The following is a 22,772-nucleotide window of genomic DNA, read 5'->3' as shown; positions in this document are numbered from 1 at the left end:
AGACCAAGTCGTCCAGCGGATAATTGAGTACCGACCTACGTAAGAGTCGTGTGTCCTTGTATCCACTATGATAATCATATCGCGTATTTCTTTAATCCTGCCATACTAGAGTATACAAACGGGCGTTTTTCCCAAAAAAATGATAAAATTTAACGGTGTTAGTTACATTACCAAAATAATAGGACATTTATTTTCTGTGCTGGTTTCCAGAATGTAAAAAACTCTGAGAGTTGTAACATCCTTAACTAAGTTAAGTCTCGTTTCTATAAAGAAAGTGTGGTTTATGACCTCCTCCACTTCCATTTTAGACCTAAATCCTTGGTTCACATACTTAACAGTTATACTTTCATGTAACTGGGCACGATAATGTACAGGGTTACGTACAATAATAACAATCTCCACCGTAAGTTTATACGACACAGAAAGGTAAATATAAATAGGTGAATCGGGGTATCCCGTGTTGTACGCGGTTTACCGTATAAAACTACAACTGGTTGAGAAGATATTTATAAAAGGTTGAGTTTAAATGCTTTTGATTTTGTTTATATAAAAATCACTGACTGAAGAAGGATGATTAAGTTAAGTTCTTGTTTCTCCTAGGGGAGTGGAGGACTAGAAAAAGATATTCTCATTTCACGAAATCTAGAAGTTATCAAATCGTTTCAGTTTAATGTCTTAAAAGATAATTGTGTACGAGAACTAAAGTACGACTTTCATAACCCAGGTAAAGTAAACATACTTAAAAGTTCAGTATGAAAAGTAAAAACATTATCTCTTTAGTTAGTTCTATCATGAACAAATATTGTCAACGTTAAGTGTTTGATTAGTGGTGGGTTCACCAATACAATACATAGAAATATATATATATAGTAATTAATCATCTGTTCTGTAACGCTAAATACTATTGAGTCCACCTTATAATAATAAGTAACGTAATGTCTTTTTTCTCTATTTTGACTTAATAAAATACCAAATTAATGAGACAACCAGGGATATCAAAGCATTTTAAAAGTTAATCCAGGAATATGAAAAAAAGAAAAATTAACCCAGGGACGTGATTTAAAAAAAAAGTTAATTCAGGGAGAATCATCATTAACCGAATTAAAATATCCCTGAGTTGATTTTTTTTTTCTTAACCATATCCCTGGATTTATTTTCCTTTTTTTTCACATCCCTGAGTTAATTTTTTTTTAACCACGTTCCTGAGTTAATTTTCCTTTGTTTCATAGTCTCTTGCGAATGATGTTGCATGCTCCAGTGAAGAGAACGGAGATACCTGTTCTATCGCGTTGCAAAACGAGATGCTAGAGCCACAAAGAAAGAGGTCCCTCTCTTCCAATTTCCCTGGTAAGTTCGATCATGTCAATCAATATATAACTCCAAGTACAGTAGGTTAAACAAATGACAAATTAAATAACTTTAGGATAAAATAGATTATTAACATCACTTTCTAGGTGGATCAATTGTCACTAATGAGTAATACGATTCAAGTGTTTTAATGTTCTAATTTCTATTATATGCTAGTTGCTAGTTACTAATATTGCAAGTGTCTAACTCTCAACTAGACTATACATATAATAATAGTGTACATTTTCTATATTGGTAACTAAATACATCTATAAATCGGCAGCCTTTTGGCAAGTATCGATGGCATCAGTGGTAGGTTCTTCTAAATCGCCATTCCTTCTTAATGACAAACCTTCGACGTCACACTCAGACAACCCAGTCAAACTTGGCTCAGGAGAAAGTGCGACCTGACAATGTTCATTGTCTTCACCCATGTCAAACAAATCTCTTGACTTCACATGGACTACTACACTCCATTCCTTATCAACTTCATCATTCACATGGTATACAAGGTGAGCCTCGGATGCAAGAATATACGGTTTGTCATCTTTTCAATCACTGGTATGAATCGGATGAGAGCACTTGACCACTGTGTGTCCCAAAAAGTCTTGTTTTATGCCTCTACCAGAGGTGGTGTTTTCCCAGATACATCTAAACAAGACGACTGTGAATTGACCACTGTAATTCAACTCAATGATTTCCACCAGTTTTTCGTAATACGAGACGCTACAAAACCCGTGAGATTTTGAACCTATTTGATTGGTTGCATCTTATCAACCAATATTTTATTTTGGTGTGTGTTGTTCTCTCAAAAATTGTGATCTTTGTCTTGCTTGATTCTATATTTCCATTGTTTGAGTATGCATGCACCTACGTGATTGAGGCCTTTGTTTCACTATAGCTTAGCTTACATACCCATATGGCCTTACCCTTTCATTATCCTTTGCAAACCAATGTTGAGCCTATTTTACCCCATTTGTTCTTTACTTTAGCACATCATTAATTCTAAGCAAAAAATAATGAGTGACCTTAATTTAAATCCTTGGTTAGCTTAGACTAGTAAAACTGCTCATGATTTAAGTGTGGGGAAGTTAGGTTTGGAAACATTTGGTTTGGAAATCGGGTATTGTATATTTTTTGTGAAAATGTGAAAAGAATGTTAAGGACATGTTCATGCATTCAATACCTTAATCGTATGCATTGAGAAAAACAAAAGAGAAAGAAAAACCAAAAATAAAAGAAAAATGAAAAAAAAAGAGAAAAAAATAAAAAGGGGACAAAATGCCCCAAGGTAAATGGTGATAGTAATGCATATGTACTGTACTCAAAATTGGGATGCATGAATATGTGGACAACATAGTTAATGGGTAGTTAGACTTTATATTCGGATTACATGGATTGTCTTAAGTTAGGTGGGAAGTTTAGGTTAATCAAGGATTTAGATTTTAGTCCACTTGACCTAATACAATCCTACCTTGACCCTAACCCCATTACAACTCTTAAAAGACCTCTTGATATGTGTATTTGTATTTTAAATTTTTGTTGATTGGTAGAAGAAGAGCAAGCCTTAGAAAGCAAGGTTAGTAGAGAATTGAGAGAATCGAACCTTAAACACTTGAATGATTAGAGTGTATACACTTCTAGTGAGGGTTTGATGCTCGATTCTTTGTTCCCGGCTTTCACGAGCTTTCTTCTTGCAAGTTTATTTGTACTTCATTTTATGATTTGAATTAGTGAGATCCAGTTCATATTTATTCTTGAAAGATTTATCTACTTTTAACCAAGTAGGTAAAAGCATTTTGCATGTAATTGCATTCATATAGATAGGTTGCATTTCATAAATTCTACCATTCCTCTTCACCTCCTTTATAGCTTCTCTTGAGCTTAGCATGAGAACATGCTAATGTTTAAGTGTGGAGAGATTGATAAATCACTATTTTATAGTTTATTTTGTATTGAATTGAGTGGATTTTATCAATTATTCATACATTTATTCATATGAATTGCATGGTTTTACAAATCCTTCCTAATTTTGTGCTATGGTTGAAAACATGCTTCTTTGTCTTTGAATTTGCTAATTTTTAATCCTCTTTTATTACCATCGATGTCATGATATATTTGTTAAGTGTTTTCAGGGTTTATAGGACAGGAATGGCTTAGAGGATGGAAAAGAAGCATGCAAAAGTGGAAGGAACACAAGAAATTAAGAATTTCAGAATCTGGTAGCGACGCGCACGCATGGGCGACGCATATGTGTGACCGGTGTAGCAGGCAAGTGACGCGTACGCGTGGATAACATGTACGCGTGACCAGGAATTTGTTCAGCGATGCGTACGTGTGGACGACACATACGCGTGACGAGTGTCACGTGCTGCATTAAACAGAATTCGCTGGGGCGATTTCTGGGCTGCTTTTGACCCAGTTTAGGTCCCAAAAATACATATTAGAAGTTGCAGAGTGTAGCTGGAAGGAAGACTAACTTTCATTCACACAAATTTAGGTTTGGATGTAGAATTCTAGAGAGAGAGGCTCTCTCCTCTCTCTAGGTTTTAGGGTTTTTAGTCTTGTTCCTTCTCAAATTCAGATTTCTACCTTACTTTAATTTAGTTTCTCTTTTACTTTTATTTTTTCTAGTACTTTAGTTTATCTATTTCTCTCGTTGATTTCTTTATATTGCCAATTTAGTTTATGAATTCTTCTTGTTTCCTTTAAGCCATATTAATGCAATTTATGTTTCCATGTTTATGATTGCTTTCTTTAATTTGTTGTTATTGTTTCCTCTTGCAATTGTTAGTCTTAGATTTTGCTATGTCTTGTTAGTTTTTTATGTTTTTATTTTGTGCCTTTCAAGTGTTTGATAAAATTCTTGGGTGGATTTTAATTTATATTTTTATGTTCTTGACTTGGATTGATTATTTAGAGACTCTTGAGTTATCAAAAGTCTTTTGTTGGTTGGTGATTGAAGATTGCCGGTTAGCTTGAACTTCACTAAAGCTAGTCTCTCACTAAGAGTTGACTAGGACTTGTGAACACAAGTTGATTGTATGCACTTGACCTTTCTCCATTGGTTAGAGGTTAACCAAGTGAAGACAATTCACATTTACCATCACAATTGACAATGATAATGAGGATAAGACTTTTAATTCTCAATCCTTTCTAAGAACTTTCTTAGTTATTAGTTTATTTTTCTCACAATCTATATTTTTTTGTTTTTTATTTCAAAAACCTCAAAAATATACTTTCCCATAACCAATAATAAACTACACTTCCCTGTAATTCCTTGAGAGACGACCCAAGGTTTGAATACTTCGGTTAATTTTATTGGGTTTGCTTAAGTGACAAACAATTTAAACATTGATTGAGGTTTAATTGTCAGTTTAGAACTATACTTGCAACGCGATATTTTTGTAAAAATCTTTACCGACATTTTTCCTCCGTCAAAGTTTTGGCGCCGTTGCCGGGGAATTGCAAATATGTGCCTTATTATTGGTTATTGTGAATATTGTGAATATGTTTGCCTTTTGTTTCTTTGTTAGTTGTTTCTAGTTTTAGGAGTTTATTTTCATTATTTCTTACTAGTTTTTGTTTTTATTTTCTCTTGTTACTATGAATTCTCATCCCTTTGGCTATGAGTTTGGTTCAAATTATGTTGTAGGGAATGGAAGCTACAATGAGAACATGCATCAAAGATGGGACAATCAAAGGTAGGAGGAGCCTCAAGCTTATGGACAACCCTCTTGGCAACAACCTCCACCAACATACTATGAGCAACAACCATTCCATGATGCATACCAAGATAATGGTTATGGTGGACCTCTCTGTGACAATCAACAACCACCATCATACACCTATGACCCTTATTCCCCACAACATAGCCTTCAACCATACTTACAAGCCCCGTTTTACTAAACACCTCCCTATGACTAATCCTCATCCACTATACCAACCACTATATGAGTCATACATAGAACCACCCCAATTCCAACACAATTACTCCCAAGAACCACCACCTCAATATACACCACCTCCAATGTATGAAAAATTTCAACCACAAGATGAATTTTCTTTTCCACCACAACCCTGCAAAGGAGAATATCCATATTCATCAATCCAAGAGCACTATGATCCTACTAATGATAGCCAAGTAGAACAAGAGCCAATGAATTATCTCAAGGAAGCAATGGATCGACTTCAAGCAACCATCCGTCAAAAGTTCGACCCATAGGACTCATGCAACAAACAAAGCATTTCTACGGATGAATGTGGAAAGTCAACCGAAGAGCGGAGCATGAAGGAGATCTTGAAATCTCAACTTGAGAACAAGGGACTGGAGTGTGTTGTACAACAAGTGGAAAAGATGGAGAGTGTTGAACCGCCACATCCTTATCATGAAGAACCACCCTCCTATTATGAACCCCTTCTCCCAACTGATGAACACTTCCATCCACCCCAAGCCCTAATAGATGATTCTCTCACTTCACTACTTCAAGGGCAAAGCGAGATGAAAAGGGCGACACTAGAACTCACGGCTGCCTTGACCGAGTTAGTAAGTCGATTCGCTTCCCAACGGTTGGACACTCAAGGAACTCCCATGGCTACATGTGGAGAATCTAATGAAGAACGTAGCATGGAGGAGAGATTAGGAACTCCGATGGAAAGTGAGGAATGTGACTTTCTATTGGAATAATTGGAGGAAACTGTAATTGTTGAAGAGGAAGAAGTGGTCGAAGACTTACGAGATGCTGAACCTCCATGGGAATCTAGAATTGTAAAGTATTCCTCTAAGAAGCTTGAAATTGATGTTGAGGAGGGTAGTGCACAACCTCCAAGGCATATTCCCTATGAAGAATTGGATGGAATAGATCAAGAGGCAAGTTCCCTTGGTGATGATGATCGTGAATCAAGTCTTCCTAGTGATGAATCTACATCTGCAAATGAACTCCTTGAGTATAAAGAACCTTCTCTGATTGAGTTTGAGAATGATGTGGAAGTGGAAGTCCTTCGAAAAGGATGGATGGGGGTTGAATATGCTTTGTCAAGATCGTTGGAGACCTTTCTACCTAGGTTGCTGTCTATTCCTTCATTTGAGTGGGTAAAACTTATCTCTATTAGCTTTACTATCCCACTTGAGTATGGTATTCTTGAAACGGATGGCCAACTTAGAGGGCTTTGTGGAATTAAGCGTAAGAGAAGGATGTTTAGTGGTTGGAATTACAAATCAAGACTCATCAAGGTTGAGATTTCAAGAGCTAGATACAAGGGTTGGACTAGTGATCAATTGGTTGGATCTAAGAGAAGAGTTTGGTACTTCATTAAGAATTCGGATTGCTTGCCACCCGGTTGGAACAATGATGATCCACTTAAAGCCGGGTGTAGAAACAAGATTTGGGATCCCGGCATACAAGAGGATCAACTTTGGGAGCTCAAAGCTTGTGGAGAACTTCATCAAAGCTTGGTGAATTCACTTGGAAATGTTGGAGCTTATTGGAAGTCCAAGCATTGGTGGAAGTTTCAAGATGAATTCAAGCACAAGCCACCATGACAAGGAGCTCACCAAATGTCCAACTTAAGGACTTTAACTAAAAGTGATAGGTGGGAGACACCCCACCATGGTAAATTCTTCCTATTTCCCCTTTTATTTATATTGGTAATAAGTTGAATTTTCAGTTTTAGTTAAGTTTATTTGGTTTAAGTTCTGGTTTTACTTGTTTAATAACGATTAACATTACTTTGATAGCTTGTTAGTTTCTTAAAAAAAAAAAGAAGCTCACGCGTGCGCATGGCCGACGCGCACGCGTCATATTGAATTTTGTTCTCTAGTATAAAAACCCGAGAGTTGTGCGGGAACTGTGCGAGTGTTGTGCGAGGGGCACAATTCACACCCACGCGTATGCATGACTGACGCGTACGCATCACCTTCTCTTTTCTGCTTTTCACATGTACGCGTCGACTCCTCAATCTGCAACCCACGCGTGCGCGTGGACGACGCTTACGCGTCGCTTCTTTTTTTCCTTTCTTCCTTCTTCTTCTCTCCTTTCTTATTCCTTTCCCCTTCTTTCTTCTTCCTTTCTTACTTTCTTCTTCTTCATTTCTTTAACTTCTCATCCTTATTCTCCTTTATTCTCTTTTGTTTATTGCATTTGCATACTTTCATTCATTGCATTTTAACTTTGCTTTTGTAACTTATTTTTATTTTCCTTCTTACGTTTCTTATTTTACCATTGGTGTTAAATTTTCTAATCATTTTGGTGCTTCGTGACTTGTTTAGCATTAATGGAAATTTTTACCCCACAGACACAAGATTAGTGCTTTCATCCCTTCTGACCCATTAGTCTTTGTTTTTGCGCTTCATTATCATTGAGTTAGGATAGGACCAAATGCTCCCATGCTTATCACTAATCTTGTCTGTGTCAAGTCTTGTTTTAACTTGATGTTCTGAGTATTTTTTTTCATTTACTTATGCTTTGACTTTACTCTTGCATCAAGTGTTAGTTGATATGCCATTTGCTTATACTGCTTTCTCACTTACATGTTGTAGCTACCATGTAGTTGAGAACCTCATTATTATTTAGCATTAGCCCACCCATATTTTATTTCTTTGCATATCTTTGTTTGTGGGTTATTCTTCTTCCTTTTCCTCTTCTTTTAATATGGCCACCAAGAAGGGAAACGGAAAACTTCTAAATGGAGCGACAAGAAGTCTTGCTGCACAATCTTTGGGGAAAAGCATCAGTTGTAGCAACCCGTCCACTTGCACATCTTTGCATACACCGAGGATGGTGCCATCTTTAAGTGTGGGGAGGACGATACCGACTTCCGTGGGTAACTATTTCCTTTTCTAACACCAATTTTTTATTTTCTTTGTTAGATTAGTTGTTGCATTGCATGATAGACTGCATGTGTAGTTAGTTTTTTGCATTTATGTTCTACTTGGTTGAAGTGATGAATTCTTTTCCAAGAAACTATTTTATAGCATTTCACTACTTTGAATTAAAATTTTGTTGAACTTGCTTGAAGAAATTTATTTTGGAACATGGGTTTAGAGCTCGAACACACAAAACCCGTGAGATTTTGAACCTATTTGATTGGTTGCATCTTATCAACCAATGTTTTATTTTGGTGTGTGTTGTTCTCTCTAAAATTATGATCTTTGTCTTGCTTGACTCTATATTTCCATTGTTTGATGTATGCATGCACCTACGTGATTGAGGCCTTTGTTTCACTATAGCTTAGCTTACATACCCATATGGCCTTACCCTTTCATTATCCTTTGCAAACCAATGTTGAGCCTGTTTTACCCCATTTGTTCTTTACTTTAGCACATCATTAACTCTAAGCGAAAAACAATGAATGACCTTAATTTAAATCCTTGGTTAGCTTAGACTAGTGAAAGCGTTCATCATTTAAGTGTGGGGAAGTTAGGTTTGGAAACATTTAGTTTGAAAATCAGGTATTGTATATTTTTTTGTGAAAATGTGAAAAGAATGTTAAGGACATGTTCATGCATTCAATATCTTAATCGTATGCATTGAGAAAAACAAAAGAGAAAGAAAAACCAAAAATAAAAGAAAAATGAAAAAAAAGAGAAAAAATAAAAAGGAGACAAAATGCCCCAAGGTAAATGGTGATAGCAATGTATATGTACTGTACTCAAAATTGGGATGCATGAATATATGGACAACATAGTTAATGGGTAGTTAGACTTTATATTCGGATTACATGGATTGTCTTAAGTTAGGTGGGAAGTTTAGGTTAATCAAGGATTCGGATTTTAGTCCACTTGACCAAATACAATTCTACCTTGACCCTAACCCCATTACAACCCTTAAAAGACTTCTTGATATGTGTATTCGTGTATTAAATTTTTGTTGATTGGTAGAAGAAGAGCAAGCCTTAGAGAGAAAGGTTAGTAGAGAATTGAGAGAATCGAACCTTAAACACTTGAGTGATTAGAGTGTATACACTTCCGGTGAGGGTTTGATGCTCGATTCTTTGTTCCCGGCTTTCACGAGCTTCCTTCTTGCAAATCTATTTGTACTTCATTTTATGATTTGAATTAGTGAGATCCAGTTCATATTTGTTCTTGAAAAATTTATCTACTTTTAACCAAGTAGGTAAAAGCATTTTGCATGTAGTTGCATTCATATTGATAGGTTGCATTTCATAAATTCTACCATTCCTCTTCACCTCTTTTATAGCTTCTCTTGAGCTTAGCATGAGGACATGTTAATGTTTAAGTGTGGGAAAATTGATAAACCACTATTTTACGGTTTATTTTGTATTGAATTGAGTGGATTTTATCAATTATTTATACACTTATTCAAATGAATTGCATGGTTTTACAAATCCATCCTAATTTTGTGCTATGGTTAAAAACATGCTTCTTTGGCCTTAAATTTGCTGATTTTAATCCTCTTTTATTACCATCGATGCCATGATATGTTTGTTAAGAGTTTTCAGGGTTTATAGGGCAGGAATGACTTAGAGGATGGAAAAGAAGTATGCAAAATTGGAAGGAACACAAGAAATTAAGGATTTCAGAATCTGGTAGCGACGTGCACGCATGGGAGACGCGTATGTGTGACCGGTGCAGCAGGCAAGCGACGCGTACGCGTGGATGATGCGTACGCGTGACCAGAAATTCGTTTAGCGACGTGTACGCGTGACGAGCATCACGTGCTGCATTAAATAGAATTCGCTAGGGGCGATTTCTGGGCTGCTTTTAACCCTGTTTTAGGCTCGAAAATACAGATTAGAGGCTGTAGAGTGGAGCTGGAAGGAAGACTAACTTTCATTCACACAATTTTAGGTTTAGATGTAGAATTCTAGAGAGAGAGGCTCTCTCCTCTCTCTAGGTTTTAGGGTTTTTATTCTTGTTCCTTCTCAAATTCAGATTTCTACCTTACTTTAATTTAGTTTCTCTTCTACTTTTACTTTTTCTAGTACTTTAGTTTATCTATTTCTCTTGTTGATTTCTTTATGTTTCCAATTTAGTTTATGGATTCTTCTTGTTTCCTTTAATCCATATTAATGCAATTTATGTTTCCATGTTTATGACTGCTTTCTTTAATTTATTGTTATTATTTCCTCTTGCAATTGTTAGTCTTAGATTTTGCTGTGTCTTGTTAGTTTTCTATGTTTTTATTTTGTGCCTTCCAAGTGTTTGATAAAATGTTTGGGTGGATTTTAATTTAGATTTTTATGTTCTTGACTTGGATTGATTATTTAGAGACTCTTGAGTTATCAAAAGTCTTTTGTTGATTGGTGATTGAAGATTGCCGGTTAGCTTGAACTTCACCAAAGTTAGTCTCTCACTATGAGTTGACTAGGTCTTGTGAACTCAAGTTGATTGTATGCACTTGACCTTCCTCCATTGGTTAGAGATTAACTAAGTGAAGGCAATTCACATTTACCATCACAATTGACGATGATAATGAGGATAGGACTTCTAATTCTCAATCCTTGCTAAGAGCTTTCTTAGTTATTAGTTTATTTTTCTCGCAATCTATATTTTCTTGTTTCTTATTTCAAAAATCCCAAAAATATACTTTCCCATAACCAATAATAAACTACACTTCCCTGCGATTCCTTGAGAGATGACCCGAGATTTGAATACTTCGGTAAATTTTATTGGGTTTGCTTAAGTGACAAACAATTTAAACATTAATTGAGGTTTAATTGTCGGCTTAGAACTATACTTGCAACGTGATATTTTTGTAAAAATCTTTACCAATATTTTTTCTCCGTCAAGCCACTGCAATTTACGTATTTTATCAGTTTGGGATACAAACGACAGGACACGATCAAATATGTAAATGGACTAATCATAATAGGATTCACCTTACATTTGAACCACTCGGGAAATTCTTTGTCCACAACACTGTCTATGTGAGACTGGGACCTTGTTTTACTTCGCAACTTTCTCTTTGTGATGGCCCTGAAATCACTGGATAGATCACAATAATTTCATGTTAGAATCTCCAACTATAGTAGATCATTATCGTATTCCATAATTTCAAATGCACCTACTCTAAGAATTTTTTCACGTCCGGCAATCTACCAATACGTGACGGCCAGCTTGAAATTTTTCAGTTGGTGTGAGAGTTTTAAAAGTCGCAGCCCCCACAACCTTTCCAACCTCTGGGAACTTGGTTGCACTTTCACTAGGCATAGGTTCACGTGGTCGATCGTCAACACACATTGGTCGATTAATCCTACTCTCAACATTATCTAGTTATCTTAAACAGAATATGAGAATCTACTCAGATAAATATCCCTCTGCAATTGAGTCCTTTGGTTGTGATCTATTACGCACGTACTGCTTGAGATGACAAAGGTACCACTACAAGAAAATGGAACATTTGTAACAAAAAATTTGTATCAAATTTAAAATTGTTACAAATTATAGTTTTTATGTAACAATAATTAGTTACTGTTACAAAATAAGAATATTTTGTAACAATAAAAAAATTTGTTACAAAATATTTCAATATTTTGTAACAACTTGATTTCTTTTGTTACAAATTATATTGGCTTTCGTATCGAATTGTTGTTTTGTTACAAAATGTTATAATGTTTTGTAACAAAAGATTATATTGCTGCAAAAGTTCAAAATATTTTGTAACAAAATATCTATTTGTTTCAAAAGCTCTAAATATTTTGTAACAAAAAATTAATTTGTCACAAAATACAATATTTTTGTAACAAGTTATTTATTTGTCACAAAATTCAAAGATTTTTTGTAACTAATAAAAAAATTTGTTTCAACATACTAAATGTAAGACTTTGTGTAAGACCTAAAAATTTTAGAAGATTTTATTAAGAGCTAATTTAGATTTATTTATCATTAAGTATTTTAATCTCTGAAATTATTTTATTAAAGATAAAAGATAAAAATTTTGATTAATTGAGTTTAAATAAATAATATATTAGAATAATTTTAGAGATTTAATTAGTTTTCAGATTAATCCAAAAATTCCAATTTACCCATAATTCTTAATTTCACTTTTGCCCAAAATTAAACATTAATTTTCAAATTAAATCCAAACCCTAAATTTAACCAAATTAAACCCTAACCTCACCCATTTAACCCTAGCCACCATCCCTTCTATTTTGCCTAATTAACCTACTGGAAGAAAGAAACAAAAATGAAAAGGGGAAGGGGAAACAAAGGAAAGGGAGAAGAGAGAGCGCTTGGGATCAGAGAGGAAGAGAGCGACGGAGAATAGAAGGATCGGAAGGGAGGGGACCGTGTCCTGCTGCGCCGCCACCGCCACCCCATCATTGTGGCCGTCGAGTCACCATCGTGGAGCTGAGTCGCGGAGAGTTCACGAGAGAGAGAGCACGACGTGGAGGGCGAGAGTCATGAGCCTGGGACCTCCGCGACCGTCGCAGCACCGCCATCCTCGCGTTAGTCATCGCCGCTGTCAGTAATGAAGCCCGTCGCCGCCATCTGCGCCTCTGTGGCTGTCAGAACACCGCGCCGCCGCTGGAAGGATCTTCGTTGCCGTCGTTGAAGCGAACGAGAGAGAAGGAGACGTGGAAGGAGGAGCCGTTGAAGCGAGCTTGCTTCCGTCGTGTCCTGCCTAGCCACCGTCATCAAAGCCTCATTGCTGTTGATTAAGGGTATTATCGTGGAGCTCAAGGATAACGCGCAGTAGTTGAGTGGAGCCGACTTTCTCGCTCACATCAATCTGTAAGTTCTTTTCACGCTGATCTCTGATTTCGCTCATTGACTTCCTTTGACTTGTCCATTTGCAATTTGGGATTTGTAGCTACTTATATTGTACATAAGTATAACTATGTAAGAATTCCCAAATTTCCCATTCTAATTTCAGGAAGAAGCAACTGAAGTAATTACTATTGTTTTGGTGTTTCTTTATTTAATGTTAAGCAGGTGTTTAGCGTGTAATTAGCTAATTGGGATTAAACTAGCGTTTGCCTTTGATTTAGTTTCTTCTGAGGAAGAAAACACTATGAATATTAAAGATGAATTGATATTTTCTGATAAATTAATGGGAATGATCAAGTAATCTATCTTTTCTAGGGTTTGGTGGCTATGCCCAAAGCTGACTTGAGTTCACTGTGAGTCACTATTAATTGCCACAAGCTCTTCTCTTTTTTTTCTTTATTTGTTTGTTTGGATCTTTAATTTCGAGAAGTTGTGCTATGATTTATGATCTATTCCACTCTCGATTTCTTTTGATGCTGTTTTCTTCCTCCAAGTTTTTTTATTGTTCATTGTGTGAGTTGTTGAGCTGGGTCAATTCGATTTTTTTGTGTCTAGGGTTTAGCAACTATGCATTTTACCTTCCTCTGCATTTCTATTCTTAGATGTGCATAAGAATTTCGTTTCCATTTGATATTTGGGTGACTGACATTCCAAAATTGCTGTTGTAAAAATAAAAGGCTTTATTTTATTTATATTTTTAAATGTGGATGGATTTTTTCTGTTGTTGGAGTTGAAAATTGTCATCTATTTTAGGGTCTTCCAGCTAGTTATGGATTCTAGACATGGATAAGTTCACATCTCCTCAAGGAGAAAGGGTAGGTGATATTTTGTTTTGTGGAGGGTAAGAGTGTAAGACTAAGCTATTGAAGTGACCATCACTGCAAGTTGGAGATATACCATGTAATTAGAGGAAGAAGAAAGATTTTATTTTATGTTGTGTCTTGAACTACTATAGAAATCAGCTTGATCCAGTGAATTCTTAAAGGGTGTATGTGCTTTAGTGTTCTTCATGAACCTAGTATCATTAAATTATTTTCAATTTGTCTTTCATTTCTGCCAGGTGAAGAGAATGATTCTTCCAAAGCAGTTTCGCTGCATACACTCAGCTAGCTGTTAATGCACAAAAGGACATTTAAGTGAAAATGTCTTATTTTTAGTGTTTCAACATTTGAATTGGAATCCCAAGCTAATTGCTGCTCTGTCAAGTGTGTGAATTAATTAATTATCAATAATGCTTAAGCTTGCATGGGATGTTATACATTTAGTGAATTAATTAATTTATCAATATTATTTGGCAGCTTTGAGTTTTTCTGTTATTACAGTTACCAAAATTAATTAATTGGTTAACACAATAGGTTAGCAATACTGAAGATCGGGATAAGATGAATGAGGTTGAAGGTGTGAAATCTGAGTTGATTAATGTTGATGAGAGCAAGGACAGATTTCACAAAATGCGCAGGTTCACTAACTGTTTTCTTGAGTCAGAAGTTGTAGATTTCTTGTCTGAAGGTCAGTATCTAGAAAGCCCAGAGGTATGGATTTAATTACCCTATATACAACTAAAACCCATGCAGAAATCCTCATATGTAGTCATTGTTTCATATTCTTTGATCATTTTATATTTGTTAATCATATGATCAGACAAATCTGCTGAATATTTTAATTGATTATCTTGGTACAATTCTTAGGTGTCATTACTATCTTTATGATTATTGTCTGGTGGTGTAGGCTGTTGAGTTTGGACGAAAGCTTGCTAGCAAACTCTTCTTTTATCATATTCTTGAGTATGTCCAAGCATTTTATTTGACGCTTTCAATTTCTGTTGTTTCAATTATGTTTTATCAGAAAGTTGACAATTCTATGGTGCCTTATTATTTTACTCTAGTGCCTTATTATTTTGATTCTATTTTTTGCATTTTTTTTGGTGATTTTGATACTTTTTGTTTTCTTAAATTTTTATGTTTTTAGGTAACTACATCATCATTATTAACATAGAAATATTAATTCAATTTTGTTATTGATTTTGTATTTTTTACAATGCATTGAATTAGGATAGTTTGTATTGTGGAGTTATAGAAAACCGCCTTGGAATTTAGTTTACATAGAGCCCTTTGAAAGTGATAGTCGCTGTGATGCTAGGTTATGGCATAAAGACTTAGAAATCTAAGTTAAGGATTCAAGTACAACTTCAAGAGGCAATGCAAGACCGTGAGGAGCTAACAAAGGAAATAGATGTGCTCAAAGAAAAACTTAAAAAGCAACAAACACGCCAAAAGGAAGAATAAGCTCGAGTGAAAGCTCAATTGAAAGTTCAACAAGCTGTTGTGAACTTTCTCATAGCGCGCTTTGACAACGAAACAAACTAGACCCTAAAGGTACTCCTAAAGTTGCTTATGATTTTAATACATTTTCGTAGATAATTCCCATTTTATATTAGTATACTTTAATTTGTATATGAATCTATTTATTACATTTTACTTGTGTCATGGTTGAAAAATGACAAATGTCCTATTATTTGGTTTGATAAATTTGGTTGGGTATGGCTGAGACATAAGTTGTGAATTGGTTGTGTTTGTTGGAACCGTGGACGGTGGAAATATCCAAGTTTTAGGGGAGGTTCTGCCAAAATTTTTCTAAACATTTTGGATAAAACTTAGTGAAAAAATTATAATTAGTGTTATATCTTGTTTCTAACTTTTTTGTTTTGGGTTTTTCTTATTTACAAGAGTGCTGAAATGGTGACCATATACTACCTTGAGGGCTCAAGAATGTTTTGATGCATAGAGACACTAATCTATGTTAGAACTTTTATGTTTTGGTTGAACTTTTATGTTAGAACTTTTATGTTTTGGTTGAACTAATCAATGTACTCACTAGCTAATGTTATTTTGTTTCGAGACAATTTTAGCTAAAAGGATCTTGTTTGACTTATGTATGTTTTTGCATATTATATACATGTAAACTTGCTTATTAAAATCGTTAATATATTAGTTAATTTAAAAAATAATTTAGTAAATTATGCATGTAATTTGTAATAAAAAAAAGTTGTTACAAAATAATTAATTTGCTTTCGTAACTAAAGAAAAAAAATGTTACAAAATCATGTTACATTTTGTAACAAAATTTTTTGATAGGAACAAAATTGACTGTCACGAAAAATACCTTCAAGATCAAAATTTGTTATCACTTTTGTAACAGTTTCTGGTTTTTTGTATCAGAAAAAATTGTTATAAAATATGGTATTGAATTGTAACAGTTCCATTTTTCGTTACAAAAACTTTTTGTAACGGGACTTACTGCAATGGACCCTTTTTTTGTTACAAAAAATATTTGTTTCAAAATTTTGACGTTTTGTAACAAAATTTTTTTGTTACAAATGCGCCTTTTTCTTGTAGTGTACCTTTGAGAATATAACACGTGACTTAGTATGTGCGAGTTACCGAAATATAAAACAAAAACACAAATTTGTTTGATAATTACCTTTCAATTGGGTACATCCATCAATAATGTACTGGGCCACCAAGGTGCACCTCCTCGACCAGATGCACAGTCAAGTGAACCATGACTGTGAAGAAAGAAGGGGAAAATCATCTCCATGCAGCACAAAGTATAGACCACATGATCCTAAAGAAGAGGAAGTTGTTGAGGGTCTATGAATTTGCTGCATATTCTGCTAAAAAAGGATGATCAATCCGCCAGGACAGAAGACACTGGGGCAGGTAATGCATTCCTTATCGCAGTTGGCAGTAGATGTTCCATTAGACTATGACAGTCATGACTTTTCAAGTCCGACAACTTGCACTATCATAAGTCAACACAGTGAGAAATATTGCTGAAGTACCCATCTGGAAACACCACATTCTTGATAGTCCTTAGAAAGACATCCTTCTTTGAATTGGACATAGTAAAGACGGTGGAGGGGTACTTTCCATCTTCCTGTGGCCACAATTCATGCTTGATTCCCATCAACTGGAGGTCTTTTCGAGCTTTGAGGTGGTCTTTAGGTTTACCTTTCTCGTTCAGTATGGTAAAAACTATGTTGTCGCACACATTCTTCTCTATATGCATCACGTGAAGATTGTGACGCAGTTCATTGTTCTCACAATATGGGTGCTCAATGAATATACTCCTCTTCTTCCAAGGAGACTCGTCTTGCATGGTAGTATGTTGTCCATGTGTCCTTTTCCCAGCAACCGATTACACCTTGCGAAGTTGGACATGCACATCCTCTAATTGTCTCATAATGTCTCCACCAGAGAATTTGACAGGTGGACCTCTAGCTTCTATCTTTCCATCAAATCTACCCCGGTCTTTTCTATATTTGTGATCATGATTCAGAAAGCGACGATGACCCATGAAACACCATTTCTGACTGTGTGTGAGCCGGTTAGTCTCAACGTCCAAATTGCACACAGGACAAGCTCTCCCACCGTACGTATTCCACCAGGATAAGTTGTCTAAGCCTGGAAAATCGTTGATTGTCCACATCAATATAGCATACATCTTGAAGGTTTTTTTTTTCATTAGTATTGTATGTTTCAACACTAACCCACAACTGCTTCAACTCATTGATCAAGGACTGTATGTAGACATTTATATCATTTCCAGGCATTTTAGAACCAGGAATAATCATGGAGAGAATAAAAGAGGTTGGTTTCATGCAAATCCAGGGATGTAGGTTGTACGGAATAAGAACCATGGGCCAAATTGAGTACTTTGAGCTCATGTTTCCAAAATGGTTGAAACCATCACTAGCTAAGGCTAAGCGAACACTGCGCAAATTGTCAGAGAAGTTCAAAATATCTTCTGTCAAATGCTTTCCATGCCTCGCCGTCCCTTGGATGACTATACATGCCTTCAGAGTTACGACCTCTCTTATGCCATAACATGTTAACGGCTGTCTTACTAGACATGTATAACCGATGCAATCATGAAACAAGGGGGAAGTAATGAAGAATCTTTATCGTTTGCAATTTCCCATTCTTCTTTACAACCATGTTGATCCTCACTCTAGAGTTCTTCTTAGTCTTTTGCTTCCATCTCGATGTCCCACATCGTTTGCATTTAGACAGCTCTTCGTCATTGTCCTGGTATAGCATGCAGTCATTTGGACATGCATCTATCTTTTTATATGGATTACCGAGCTTTTGTATGATCCTCTTGGCATTGTGCATATTGCTTGGAATCCCTCATACTCAAAGGCGTCTGCCAGCAACTCCCATATCATTCCGAAGGCCTTGTCGCTCACTCCACACATGGACTTTATATGATACAACCTCACCAAGAAAGAAAGCTTAGAGAACTTTAAACATCCCGGGTATAACTCCTGCTCTCTATCATCGAGTAAGTCATGAAAATTGCAGGCCTCACGACTAGGTTCATTGTGTAGGTACGACAACTCCTCCGCATCCCCTCCAGCATGTTCATTCACTGAGTCTTCTTCATCGCCATGAAGTCTTGGGAAGTTGAATGCCTCGTGGACCATATCAAGCATTGGGGCATTGAAATTTCTATCGGGTTCTGCTTCTTATCCGTCACTAGATGTCTCTTCCACGCGTCTCTCACTGTGATATATCCAAAATATATAACTAGAGGGGAAAGGGTTTATCAGCAAATGATTGTTTGCAACCTCTCTATTTTCAAAAAGGTGGAATCCACACTTCGGACATGGACAATGTATCATCCCATCGGATGATACATTGGCAAATGCGAAATCTAAGAATCTGTTCAAACTGTCGCTATATTCTGGACCATCTCGTGGCTTTGAAATCCAACTCTTATTAATATTTAATTTAATGATATAATAGAACAACGAAAATTTAAATAATAAAGTCAGACTACCAGAAAAATTAACAATAAATGTTAACTAAATTAAGGGAATGTATACTATGCAATAGTCATACTGCTTGAAATAAACTGGGAGAATAACTCTTAAAATAAAAAACAGAAAACAGAGTTACTAGCATCCAGGACAATACGCAGCACACAAGATGATTTGAGAAAGTTGCTTATTCATAGAAAATTTTGCACTTTCTAAAAAAATTACTGAAAGAAAGAATCACTGGTTCCAGAGCCAAAAAAATGAAATGGAAAAGAAAACCTTCCTTACAAAAAAAAAAAAGAAAAGAGGAGTAGTGGTTAAAGTTAAGAAAATACTTAAGACAAAAGTATCAAAGAGGTAAACAATCAATTCTTAAAAAAAAATAAAGACTTTAAAATTGTTATAGTTAGATAAATAAAAAAAGCTAATAGAAAAAGGAATTAAGTTAACTAGTTTTAACATGCACATCAAGCTTATAAATATATATGAGTTTTGTTACCAACTATGTGTACTTTTCACGGGTTATTGTCTTATTTAGATTGTGGACCCATTAATTTAATTGAATAAAATTAAGTAAGGTGCAAATCTAGGTAATCAACATAACTCGAGTAATCAACCAAAGACTTAGTTGAGTATCAAGGTAGAATAGGACAACTGCAAATTTTTGTTAGGAGATGAACTACAATTCGAAAAAGCATCAAGAACCTGAAACTCACAAAGTTAGAATTAGCACAATAAATGGCCAAGATCATTAAAAGAACCGAAAAAAATATAGACAAATTACATGGTAGTTCTCGTAGGACAGAAAATCTTCACCAAAAATTGCACTAAAATGTTATTAGGCAACGATACAATAAACTAAAAAATGTAGCAACTTATCAAATTAAAAGGCTTTGTGACAATGATGACCACCAATGCAGTCACTTTAGCCATAACAAAATTTTTTCAACTTGCATTTATACATAATCCAGTGGGTTCCCTTATGTATGCATCTATTGGTAATCTTGATTATACTATTTGGTAACACTTGCAAAAGGAGACAACTCATCTATCTACTCACTTTTTCACGCACATTTTGTCCTGTTCAAATTCAAGTTCAAATTCAAACATATTTAAGATTAGAACAATCTCTTTACAGTTGATGGCTCCTTTAAATTTTCGCTCAACAAATCATTTTGCTTAGACCATTTTAAAATGCTTATTAAAGGTAAATGAATGTATCATCAATGCTCTTTAAAACTTTACCCAAATAGCAAGTTTTCTTGATTTTATTACTTTTATATTATATCATGCAAAGTTGTATTTTTAATCCTCACTAATAAAATAGATTTTTTTAGAAATCTATAAATTGTAATGATTCTTTTTCATGTTATTAGTTTATTGTGAATTAATTATTAAAGGCTTTCTCCCCATGTGATTAATCACAATTTTTAAACATTTCTTTCTCCTCTTCATATGACCATCTCTAAGTTTTCACTATTTCACTTACATTATGAAAATAAATAGCTTTATTTTTAGTGATAAACCACAAATCAATATAGAAACTATCATATTAAACTAAGATATGGATTCAATCATAAGAATCTATTATCAATGTCAATTTAGGAGTTCACTTCCAAGTTTGCCTTACTCTATTTTTTATATGAATTATTATCTCAACTATCAATCGTCTATAATAAATTCATAATTTTCTCTTGTCCAAGAAATTCTCATTGAACATGTTTCCCAACATGCAATTGGACTAGGTGCCATATGTAGAGAAGGGAGCTGCCATATGCAGTGGTCTTCAATAATTACATAACAAAATGGCCCTATATATAACAATATGAGTTATACATGTTCATAACAAACATTTCCTTTTTTATAACTATAGACAAAGAATTACATATATTTATCAAATCAACATGTCATTAACCAAGGCATCAAGGTAATTATAGGAGGAACCACCTCCTTTCAAACACAAATTTGCCTTTTTCTTCAAATTCAAGACATTTTCTCTAATCTCCTTTTCTTCATCCCCACCCATTATTCTCTTAATAACTATCTCTATCTCAACCCTCTCAACCTTCCCTTCCAATTTTTTTTAACCTTCCAAACATCACTCACATATTTAGCATTCACCTTTTGATCACCAAAACAAGGCATACAAATCATAGGAAACCCTTCACAATCACTTTCCAAAGTTGAGTTCTAACCACAATATAATGAGTCCAAAATGCACCAACAACAGCATTAGGTAGATCACAACAGTATCAATTTGCTTAGGGATTTTGTCCCATAACCATAACCAGCTGTTTAATAGTTTGTCTCACAAAAATCATTTCATAAATCTCTTAGATACACGCATACAAACACAAATACACCCATTTGGACATAATCAAAATCCAAATAAAACTGAAAAATAGTAATCAATTAAGCTACCAAGCTTGCCCTTCATCTTTTTTCACATTGCACAATAATTCAGATATTCAAAAATACACATTAAGGTTTGGTATTTTCTAAGCCACCCTTGGGTTCAGGAATGAGGTCTTCTTCTTTATTAGTTTTATTCAGTGATGACCCCAAGCAATAAACACTAAAATATCAAGACTCAAGGGATCCAAAAATTGGGGAAAATTAAATTAGAATGTTAAATTAGGGAAGGCAAATTTGGGCAAAATTAATCGATCAACATTGTTAGAACCAAAATTCAGAAGGCACAGAGATGAAATTGATGCAAAATCAATTTATCAACAACCACTAAAATTAAATTGGGACAAGGGAGAAGAACGAACCAGAGAGAGGGGAAAGGGGGTGATCAGCAATGCACAATAGGGCAAGGGGAATACTGCCGACGACGACACCAGGACAGATGGTTGGGGAGGATGCCGATGATGACACGGACATGCACGGTGGAGGGAGAAGACTTGGACGACCCCTTCCACTTTACCTTCACACGCAGGAGCTACACGGCGGAGGGAAGAGAACAGTGACGGGAAAAAATAATGACATGGACGTGGCGACTGGAACTGACGGAGGGAAGAGTCATGACGGCAGGGTATCTCAGGGATGGTAATTGGCGCCTTTGCTCTGCTGGGATTTGTGCGCAAAAGGTGAAGAATAATGGTGCCGGGTTATTTTTGTTTGTTTATTTTAATGAAACACCCCCCCAAAAGGTTATTGCGGCGATTAGGATCCAAAACCGCCGCTACTCCGATCAACTAGAGCGGAGCCTTATTACACTACCAGAATTGCTGCTATTCTGCCAATTCACCGCGGTTCAAATAGTCGTTGGTAAATAGCCGCTGCAATTTCCCGTGTATCTTGTAGTGAGGGGAGGAGGGGAAGCGATAGGTGGGTCGGGCGGGCGGTCAGCCGAGGTGGTTGTCCGTCCAGGGGAGAAAGGAGGGGATGGGCGGGTGGCCGGAGTCTGCGGATGAGTCGGCGGGCGGAAAGGGGAGGGCGGCTTTGCCTGACGGTGGAGACGGGAAGTGAACACGGGAAGGGGTGGGGTACGGGGCATGCCCGTCGGGTGGCGGAGAGGGGAAACTAGTCGGATGGGGGTGCCAGCAATGGGTGAGGTGGGGCCTGTTTACCGGATGAGCCGTCGTACGGCAATGGGAGGGGATTCTGCTTGCTGGTGGAGCAGACGAACACGGGTAGGGGTTGGGAGTGGAACCGATGGGCGGAGAGGAAAGGGGGGAGTCTTCCTGTAGGGTGGTCGGAGGGTAGGGTAGGGTAGGGGAGGAGGGATCTTGCCTGTCGGTGAGGATGGGGGGTCTGCCTGCCGGTGGAACCGATCGGCGAACGCGGGTACGGGGGAACGGGACCTACCTACCTGGTGAGCTGGCGGGCGGAGAGGGGAGGAACGGCATGATTGTCTGCTAGTGGAGT

General features: G+C 36.1%; 2 long non-coding RNA genes across 2 annotated transcripts in view; one reads left to right on the top strand and one right to left on the bottom strand.

The window, feature by feature from the left end:
- The window catches only part of LOC107623778, a 16,713-nt gene extending 1,359 nt beyond the window's left edge, over window positions 1–15,354 (bottom strand). Inside the window, exons 1-2 of the long non-coding RNA XR_001616618.2 lie at window positions 15,266–15,354; window positions 5,875–5,876 (exon numbers count right to left, since the gene is read on the bottom strand). This is a non-coding gene — a long non-coding RNA (uncharacterized LOC107623778). The remainder of the gene's footprint in view (window positions 1–5,874; window positions 5,877–15,265) is intronic.
- The window catches only part of LOC110268101, a 25,284-nt gene continuing 7,323 nt past the window's right edge, over window positions 4,812–22,772 (top strand). The window contains exons 1-2 of the long non-coding RNA XR_002356158.1: window positions 4,812–4,822; window positions 17,072–17,082. This is a non-coding gene — a long non-coding RNA (uncharacterized LOC110268101). The remainder of the gene's footprint in view (window positions 4,823–17,071; window positions 17,083–22,772) is intronic.

Source organism: Arachis ipaensis, chromosome B10 (assembly GCF_000816755.2).
Source record: "Arachis ipaensis cultivar K30076 chromosome B10, Araip1.1, whole genome shotgun sequence".
Taxonomy (NCBI): domain Eukaryota; kingdom Viridiplantae; phylum Streptophyta; class Magnoliopsida; order Fabales; family Fabaceae; genus Arachis; species Arachis ipaensis.
This window is presented reverse-complemented; position numbering and strand designations above follow the sequence as displayed.